Here is a 10,605-nt window from a genome sequence, read left to right on the forward strand (position 1 = left end):
CATAATGCATTGCTTTCCTTGTGTTTGCTATTCCTGCTTATTGCCCTTCCTTTGTGGAACCAGACCTCTCAGGATGCAACTGATGACATCCTCTATTTACTGCTTTTTTGTTTCCTGAGTCCTAAATACCTTGTAGCCCAGTACAATGCCAGCTGAATGGAGTCCACCCTTGGGGTAAGGATGGGGACACACAGCTATCTCAAAACACAATGCCCTTGAAGAAAGGGGATCCCTGTCTAGTTCGTTGATTGATACAGACAGTAGGTCTCTGAGTCAACGGTGCAAACAGCAGCGTAAGGCTAAAGGACCTTTTACCAATTTCTTATTGTTGCTCTGTTTCAAAAAGCAAGACATGTGCTTGCTTCAAATCATGTTTCTGACTTCAGCTCCATGACTACTACAGGTAGTTGGTAAAATTTCTCTGGCAATTGAGTTACTACCTGTCTTGGTTTCTGCTGCTGCTGTCGGTTTTGCCTTTTTCTGTGTGTTATTATGTATTTTAGAGTGAAATGAGAAAACTCTTGGTCAAATGCCATTTTAAAGAGAAAGTTCCCCTAATACTGGCTTTAAATAACACTTTTTTTTTTTCATTTAAAATTAAGAAAGCTATTTTTTCACTTAGGGAGAGTTAGAAGGCATGCAGTAAGAAGGAACTCTTCACCTTTGCCTGATAACATAAGGCTGGGTGAGATGATGACTTAAGGCTGGCACATGCTGAGTGCTAACAAATGTCACCATTATTGTCACTTCTCTTGCTGGATAAGCTGTTTCCCTCCATGCTTGTGGGCAGCTAAGAAAAGGTCAAAACTGCTCTGTCTACTTGGGGACAATTAACTAACACTCCTCCCGAATCCTGCCCTGGAAGGGGAAGGCAGGGACAGGAAGGAAAGAAGGGGAACCTTAGCAGTAATCAGGACTCACACTCCAGGCAGAGGCTTCAAGCAGGCCAGGGAAGCAGAATCTCGGTTTGGACCCCTGGATTTGGAGAATGAATTTTTCTGACTTTGGGCGGGGGGACATTTTTGTTTGTTTTTCCCTTCGGCTTTCAATACTCTAGCCTGTTTTACTTGTGCAAAGGAGCCTATGAATGATATTCCTAAAGCCAGGAAGAGGTAACCATGCTGAGTGGAGTCAAAAAAAAATCAGGGTTTCAGGTTGTTTTTTGTTTGTTTGTTTTTTTGGTTTTTTTTTTGCAGTACCTCTTTAACAAGCCATCCCTTCCCTTCAGGAACTCCCACCCTAGGTGCCTCATCACCCGACCCCACCCGTTCCAGAAGGGATTGAGAGAGATAAGGTAGGTGGGCTGTCATTCCTGAGCTGTCTCCTTAGAGGCCTCTGCAGGGAGCCTGCCTTGCAGCAGCAAAGACTTCATGCCATTCCCCCCAGCAAGGCTCAGTATAGGCTCAGAAGCTCTTCTATCTATTCTAAGCAGATGCCAAGAGATTTCATTCAGGATCCTGGTGCTTACATAACCATCAGAGGGCTGGAGAGGCAGGAGGAGCTCTGAGTTTGAGAACACACCACTGCCACTGCCATTCAACTCCACAAATGTGGGAAAGGGGCCTGGGACACTGTGGGGGAGACACACCTGGCCCCATCTCCTTGCTCTCCACAGAAAACAGACAAAAGGACAGGAAGGTGAGCTCTGCCTCACTTCCACCCTCTCAATGTCCTACAACAGTTTCTAATTAAATCATCTTAATTACCATTCAGAACACTGAGTCCAAATTCTAAAAAATGAAGCTTCTGCAGTGCCGAAAGGCATGAGGTGGAGGCAGTCAATCCACATTATCTTCTCCTACGAGACACAGATAAATTGCCCTCACTCCATCTCCAGCCAGTCCACCTCGTCAGTCTTTGCCCATTAGTTACCCTGGGCCTAGGTGAGAAGAACTCTCCCCTGCTGGGTCTGCCTTCCTAGGCACTCAGCACCCCTCATCACAGTGTCCAGATTGTGGCTCACACATGCCACCTTTCTCCCATTAGCTCAGGCAAGACATGAAAGAGCTGCTAGAAAAGCAGCTTTAGTAAAGAAGACCAAGAATGCACTTTAAACAGGGACCAAAGACTATAGTCAAGTCTATATTGCCCAGAATTCCCATCCAAATCGATTTGGCAATTTCCTTTGTTCATATTCACATAAATTCACATTATTATGATGTTATATTATTTTTGGCATGGTATTATTATTTTATCCCACCATATCCTGGGCATTAGACTTTCCTCCCATTGTACAGAAAATCAATAAAGTTTAATGACTGGGCAAGGTCACGCTGCCGGTCAGTAGCAGAGCCAAGTCCAGAACTTAGCTTTGTCACATTCACTGCACATTTGTCACATTCACATTCACTGCAGCTCTCTTTCCTCCAAGTCTGAGTGGCCTCCAACCCAAGATCACTCAGCACAGCCTCACATTTCCAGCTGCTTGAGTCCTGGTACACAGGTCCTGCCTGCTTGCTATGTGGAATAGTTCACTTCCCTTGGGGGCCTTGTCTTCCTCCACCCCCACCAAACATGAGCTAGGGTCAGTGTATTGGCTACACCACCAGCAGGGTTAAAAGAGGGTCAAAAGTGTGTCTCAGAAAGAGGACAGAGAACAGAGAAAAGGAATAGACACAGAGACTCTGCCCTTGGGCTTCGTCCCCAGGAAACTGGCCAAAGACCTTCTCTTCCCAGAGCCCCTTAGCTCAGGGGCTTCTCATTGGTGCTGCTGTGCTTCGGAGCCCTGACAAAACATAGAGAGAGACCTACAGCCTCATGAAGGGGCCCTGGGAAGCGCCGAGCCATGTGAGCTTCAGTGGCTTTGCAGAAGAGCTGAGAAAATGAAGCAGAGAGTGGGGGCTACAGGCAGAGGGCCATGGCTGTCAAGAGGGACCTTCTGCAGCAGGGCATTTGTATGACCTTCAGGCAAGTCATCTGTATTCATTCATTTTCACACTGCTGATAAAGACATAACCAAGACTGGGAAGAAAAAGAGGTTTAATTGGATTTACAGTTCCACATGGTTGGGAGGCCTCAGAATCATGGTGGGAGACCAAAGGCACTTCTTACATGGCAGTGGCAAGAGAAATGAGGAAATGCAAAAGCAGAAACCCCTGATAAAACCATCAGATCTTGTGAGACTTATTCACTACCACAAGAACAGTTTGGGGAAACCACCCCCATAATTCAAATTATCTCCCACTGAGTCCCTCCCACAACACATGGGAATTATGGGAGTACAATTCAAGATGAGATTTGAGTGAGGACACAGAGCCAAACCATATCATTCCATCCCTGCCCCCTCCAAATCTCATGTCCTCACATTTCAAAACCAATCATGCCTTCCCAACAGTCCCCCAAAGTTTTAACTCATTTTAGGATTAACCCAAAATTCCACAGTTCAAAGTCTCATTTGAGACAAGGCAAGTTCCTTCTGCATATGAGTCTGTAAAATCAAAAGCAAGCTAGTTAATTCCTAGATACAATGAGGGTGCAGGTATTGGGTAAATACAGCCATTCCAAATGGGAGAAATTGGCCAAAACAAAGGGGTTACAGGGCCCATGCAAGTCCAAAATTCAGCAGGTCAGTCAAATTTTAAAGCTCCAAAATTACCTCCTTTGATTCCAGGTCTCATAGCTAGGTCATGCTGATGCAACAGGTGGGTTCCCATAATCTTGGGCAGCTCCACCCCTGTGGCTTTGCAGGGTACAGCCTCCCTCCTGGCTGCTTTCACAGGCTGGCATTGAATGTCTGCAACTTTTCCAGGCACACAGTGCAAGGTGTAGGTGGATCTACCATTCTGGGGTCTGGAGGACGGTAGCCCTCTTCTTACAGCTCCACTAGGTGGCACCCCAGTATGGACTGTGTAGGAGCTCCAACCCCACATTTCCCTTCTACACTGCCCTAGCAGTGGTTCTCCATGAGGTCCCCGCCTCTGCAGCAAACTTCTGCCTGGACATCCAGGCATCCACACATCTTCTGAAATCTAGGCGGAGGTTCCCAAACCTCAATTCTTGACTTCTGTGCACCTGCAGGCTCAATGCCACATGGAAACTGCCAAGGCTTGGGGCTTGCACCTTCTGAAGCCACTGCACAAACTCTAAGTTGGCCCCTTTCAGCTATGGCTGGAGCAGCTGAGAAGCAGGGCACCAAGTCCCTAGGCTGCACACAGCATGGGTACTCTGGGCCTTGCCCACAAAACCATTTTTTCCTGCTAGACCTCTGGGTCTGTAATGGGAGAGGCTGCCACAAAGGTCTCTGACATGCCCTGGTGACACTTTCCCCATTGTCTTGTGGATTAACATTTGGCTCCTCGTTACTCATGAAAATATCTGCAGCCAGCTTGAATTTCTCCTCAGAAAATGGGATTTTCTTTTCTATTGCATTGTCAGGCTGCAAATTTTCTGAACTTTTATGTTCTGCTCCCCTTTCAAAACTGAATGCCTTTAACAGCATCCAAGTCACCTCTTGAATGTTTTGCTTAGAAATTTCTTCCACCAGATACCCTAAATCATCTCTCTCAAGTTCCAAGTTTCATAAATTTCTGGGGCAGGGGCAAAATACCACTAGTTTCTTTGCTAAAACATAACAAGGGTCACCTTTGCTCCAGTTCCCAAGAAGTTCCTCATCTCCATCTGAGACCATCTCAGCCAGGATTTCATTGTCCATATCATTATCAGTATTTTTGTCAAAGCCATTCAACAAGTCTCTAGGAAGTTGGAAACTTTCCCACATTTTCCTGTCTTCTTCTGAGCCCTCAAAGCTGTTCCAATCTCTGTCTGTTAGCTAGTTACAAAGTCACTTCCACATTTTCAGATATCTTTTCAGCAACACCCCACTCCTGGTACCAATTTACTATATTAGTCCATTTTCATGCTGCATTTCAAGATGCACCCAAGACTGGGAAGTAAAAGAGGTTTAATTGAACTTACAGTTCCATATGGCTGGAGAGACCTCAGAATCATGGCGGGAGATGAAAGATTCTTCTTACATGGCAGTGGCAAGAGAAAATGTAGAGGTGCAGAAGTGGAAATCCCTGATAAAACCATAAGATCTCATGAGACTTATTCACCACCAAGAGAACAGTATGATTCAAATTATTTCCCACCGGGTCCCTCTCACAACAGGTGGGAATTATGGGAATACAATTCAAGATGAGATTTGGGTGGAGACACAGAGCCAAACCACATAATCATCCAAACTCTCTGGGCTTTATCTCCCCATTTGTAAAGTGAGGGTTCTAATAGATCCTTCCTCAGAGGTGAAGTGAGGAGTGAAGTAGGCCATCAGCAAAACAATCACCACTAATGCTTGCATGGTGCAATCCATGTCCCATGCACTATCCTAAATTCATCCTATGCATTGACTTTCCTAATTCTCACAGCACGCCCATGAAGGAGGTATTGCAGTTACTTCCATTTCACAGAAAAGGAAACTGAAACACGAAAGTCAATGAACCAGCTTTCTGAGCTAGAAAGGGATGAAAATGGGATTGGACCCAGACTCTTCGACCTCACAGCCTGGATCTATAGCCACCAAGCTCTCCTGCCTCCATTAACCCCCATCATGTTGTTAGTTAATGGTAGTATGATTTATGAACCACACAGAAAGTCCAGAAATGTGGTTATCATACAGACAAATCCTAAGTGACCCAGGCTAAGGGGTGGTTGGAGCACCAGTGCAGAAGCTACAATCAGAGCTGGTTGAGGAGACACTGAGGGACTTGGCTCAATTCCATTGACCCCATGGCAGAAATGTGATGAAAGATTCACTGGGGTTACCTTGAAGAGGGCCTGGGATCCCAGTCCTGGGACCTGTATGGCGGAGAGTGGAAAATACTTGTCAGGTCTAAGAAGTCAAAGATTGCAACAAAAGCAGGGCTTTGGGGAGATTCAAGAGGCAGTGAGATGCAGCTGCTTTGGGGAGTGAGACAGGGTTGCACTATAGACAGTCTGCGGCTTGGGGCCCTGTCCTGCAGGAAGAAGCCAGATGGCATGGACCCTCTGGCTAACCTAAAGCACATGGACCCTCGTGCCTCCCAAGAGGAGCCAAGGCATACTTACTCTTCCATGATTCTCACTGGGGCCTGGGGCTCTCACTGGGGGTGGGGGGTCCTTGGAGTTGGTTGCCTAAGTTGCAGCAGGAATTGCTGATTGGCGAGGTGTAACAATTTATAACTGGCTCTTATAAGTGAGAGCAATACACCAAAGAGAGGGTCCTTCTGAGAGGCATGGTGGAGGCACACAGGAAGGGTTGGGCCTAGGCCCAAATTCATGTGTCAGAGCAGTGAATGCTGTATGTATCTAGTGCATGAAAAGAGCTGGGCATTTGTTGATAGACACTCAAAATTACTGACTAAGCAAGTGTAGATTTTCCTCTAAACCAGTGACATCCCTCATCCTCAAAATGCTGTTACATCTTCCTCCAGAATGTGAGAAACTTCTCCCTGCCCCCGGAAAACCAGGTCTGAGAGTCATTTCGTAACAACTGTAATTTCTATAGCTTCTCCTACTTATGCTAGAGTCAGGTTGTCCCCTAAATCATAGTGAGTGGGACCCCAGCCTCCACGGTGAGCAACATGCCCACAAAGACTAAAAATCTCTGGGAGAGAAGGCTGTGGGTACCTGAGTGTCAACAGCATACCCCGTGTGGTGGCAGTTGTCTGTCACAGCCTGCTAGTGCCACCAAAGCAACCCAAGGTCACAGAGAGTGGCAGGTATACAGAATTCCCGCAGTGGAGGCAGGGCGGGCAGGCCCTCCAGCGAGACAAGCTGGCCACTTCCCCCGAGGGCAACTGATGACTGCACTCTGTCTCCCCAGATGGTCCCAGTCAGTCTGTGGAGAACTTCATTCCTCTGCCTCTCTCTTGAGGAAACTGCAATTTTCGGAACCTCCCCTGAAGGAGAGAAGGGGACTTCAGGGACATGAGAATTGACCCTGAGGAGTTGGCAGGAGGGAGTCCTTCCTGTTTACCTGCCCTAGTCCAGCCACTTCTTTGTTACCTTTAGGCTGCGGGGCCCCATTGCTGTTCTGCGAGATCGGCTGGATTGATTATGAACAGTTCCTTGCTACTCCACACCATCACCTCTCCACAGGACTCCTTCCTGGGGCTGTGAGAAGGGGCTGAATGAGGTAACTACCTCTGCTCCCTACTAGAATGCTAGCCTCATGAGGGCTGGGATTTTTATCTGTTTGGTTCACTGTTGAACCCCTAAAATCTACAGTAGTGCTTGGTACATAGCAGACGTGCAATGAACGTTCCTGGAAGGAATAATTATTGATATAAAGTAAAATTCCTGAAGTAGATTTCAGAGTTAATGGATCCTAGTGGCTGGGCCCGTAATCCCAGCACTTCGGGAGGCTGAGGTGGGCGGTTCAGTTGAGGTCAGGAGTTTGAGACCAGCCTGGCCAACATGGTGAAACCTTGTCTCTACTAAAAGTACAAAAATTAGCCAGGCATGGTGGTGCATGCCTGTAATCCCAGCTACTGGGGAGGCTGAGGCAGGAGAATCGCTTGAACCCAAGAGGCAGAGGTTACAGTGAGCAGAGATCATGCCACTGCATTCCAGCCTGGGTGAAAGAGAAAGACTCCATCTCAAAAAACAAAACAAAACAAAAACAAAAACAAACAAACAAACAAACGATTGTTAATGGATCTTGGGCCAGGCACAGTGACTCATGCCTGTAATCCCAGCATTTTGGGAGGCCAAGGCAAGAGGATTGCTTGAACTCAGGAGTTTGAGACCAGCCTGGGCAACATGGTGAGACCTCATCTCTACAAAAAATAAATAAAATTAGCTAGGTGTGGTGGCATGTGCCTGTGGTCCTAGCAACTTGGAAGGCTGAGGTGGGAGGATCACATATACTGAGAGGTCAAGGCTGCAGTGAGTCAAGATCTCACCACTGCACTGCAGCCTGGTTGACAGAGCAAGACCCAGTCTCAAAAAACAGTGAGGGCCAATGCAGGGGAGTTAGTTATGAATCTTTAGACATTAAACAAAGTAACTGAAATGTAGGAAAAGGTGAGAATGACCCCCCAACCGATCAAAGCCCACTTGTGGCTGCATCCCGGGCCCAGTGTCTAAGACCTGCTGCTGTCACCGCCACCACCATGCCCAAGAGGAAGACCCAAGGGGATGCTAAAGGAGATAAAGCCAAGGTGAAGGACACACCACAGAGAAGATCCACGAGGTTGTCTGCTAAACCTGCTCCTCCAAAGCCAGAACCCAGGCCTAAAAAGGCCCCTGCCAAGAACGGAGAGAAGGTACCCAAAAGGAAAAAGGGAAAAGCTGATGCTGGCAAGGAGAGAAATAACCCTGCGGAGATGCCAAAACAGACCAGGTCAGGAAAGCTGAAGGTGCTGGAGAGGCCAAGTGAAGTGTGTGCATTTTTGATAACTGTGTACTTCTGGTGACTGTACAGTTTGAAATACTATTTTTTATCAAGTTTTATAAAAATGCAGAATTTTGTTTTACTTTTTTTTTTTTTTTTTTTTCAGCTATGTTGTTAGCACACAGAACACTTCATTGTTGTTTTTTGGGGAAGGGGCATATGTCACTAATAGAATGTCTCCAAAGCTGGAGTGATGTGGGGAAAACACCTTTCCCTTCTGGTTTTGGGAGACTTCCTCTTGGCTCCCAGGAGGAGGGATTCCCTGACTTTCATACACATGACCACCTTGGCACAAAAGCCTTAGGGTATGGAAAAACCAATTCATTTTTGTGTCCTCTTCTCCCTGTCCATCTTTCAGCATAGACTTAACTCTCTTAAGCCTAGACATCTGTTGGGACCTGATCCCCAGTCATTTGTTACCAGTGTGTCAGGCAATCTGGACTTTCCAGGGATGCCACTGAGAGGACACCTGTCTAAAAAGCAGTGGTTCCGTTGTTAGATTGCAGCTCTTCAGATACATTCTGCAATTTTCATTTCACTTCCTGAAAGTCAGGGTCGGCTCGTGAAAAGTTATTAAACAACATGCTACATGTGAAACATCAACTCTCACTCTAAACTTCCCCTGTTCAGAGCATCAGATGAAAACTTCATTGTGTTTTATGGTGGCTTTCTGAGTTTTGGTAGTCCATTGAAGAAGGGAGTTTGAAAGTTGTTGTATACTGTTAATAATTGTCTGCCTATGTCCTGCCTGAAATACCATGATTGTTTATGGAAAGTATCTTTAATAAAGCTGGATACAGTTTGGATTGGAAAAAAAGGTAACTGAAATATATATATATATATATATATATATATATATATATAGCTCTTAGAAATAAAAGGAAAATGTGACAAAATGATAAACATAATGAGACAGTTTTTAAAAATCCTCTCAGAGAAATTGATTGAGTAGACAAAACATAAATGAGAATGTAAAATGTTTGCATAATGAAAATTATAAGCTTAATCTAATAAATATACCTCTAGAACATTTATAAAGAGTGAGCATATACTAGGACACAAAGAAATCTCAGGAAATTCCAAAAAAGTAAGCCATGTTATTATTATTATACTTTAAGTTCTAGGGTACATGTGCACAACGTTCAGATTCGTTACATGGGTATACATGTGCCATGTTGGTTTGCTGCACCCCTCAACTCGTCATTTACATTAGGTATTTCTCCTAATGCTATCCCTCCCCCAACCCCCACCCCACGACAGGCTCTGGTGTGTGATGTTCCCCAACCTCTATCCATGTGTTCTCCTTGTTCAACTCACACTTATGAGTGAGAACATGTGGTGTTTAGTGTTCTGTCCTTGTGTTAGTTTGCTTGTAATTATGGTTTCCAGCTTCATCCATTTCCCTGCAAAGGACGTGAACTCATCCTTTTTTATGGCTGCATAGTATTCCATGGCATATATGTGCGCTTTTTTTTAAACGCATTCTTGTTCTGTCACCCAGGTTGGAGTGCAGTGGCGCGATCTCGGCTCATTGCAAGCTCCGCCTCCCAAGTTCACGCCATTCTCCTGCCTCAGCCTCCTGAGTAGCTGGGACTACAGGCACCCGCCACCACACCTGGCTAACTTTTTTGTATTTTTTTTAGTAGAGACGGAGTTTCACTGTGTTAGCCAGGATGGTCTCGATCTCCTGACCTCGTGATCTGCCCGCCTCGGCCTCCCAACGTGCTGGGATTACAGACGTGAGCCACTGCGCCCGGCCGTGCCACATTTTCTTAATCCAGTCTATCTTTGATGGACATTTGAGTTGGTTCCAAGTCTTTTCTATTGTGAGTAGTGAAAGCAGGCCACGTTATTTAATACTTCCTCCTGATGACACAAAGCTAGAAAAACCCTAAAATAAAGAATAGGAAAACATACATAGAAAAATATATATACATACAAACATTTGTACGTGCAATTGAACCATGAGCAACCTAAGTGTGAACAGCATGGTCCACTTGTACGTGGATTTTTGTCAATAAATATTTTGAAAAAAATTTTGGAGATTTGCCACAATATAAAAAAACTTGCAGATGAACCATGTAGCCTAGAAATTTTTTTTGAGATGGAGTCTTGCTCTATTGCCTAGGCTGGAGTGCAGTGGCGTGATCTCGGCTCACTGCAGCCTCTGCCACCCCAGGGTCAAGCAATTCTCATGCCTCAGCCTCCCAAGTAACTGGGATTACGGGCAT

The 10,605-nt window shown here is 45.7% G+C and overlaps 1 pseudogene; it reads left to right on the forward strand.

Annotated features, from left to right (window-relative positions):
• The first annotated feature begins 7,886 nt into the window (after nucleotides 1-7,886).
• LOC110741156 lies at nucleotides 7,887-9,191 on the forward strand (annotated as a pseudogene).
• Nucleotides 9,192-10,605: the final 1,414 nt, after the last annotated feature.

This window comes from Papio anubis, chromosome 14, assembly GCF_008728515.1.
Source record: "Papio anubis isolate 15944 chromosome 14, Panubis1.0, whole genome shotgun sequence".
Taxonomy (NCBI): Eukaryota; Metazoa; Chordata; class Mammalia; order Primates; family Cercopithecidae; genus Papio; species Papio anubis.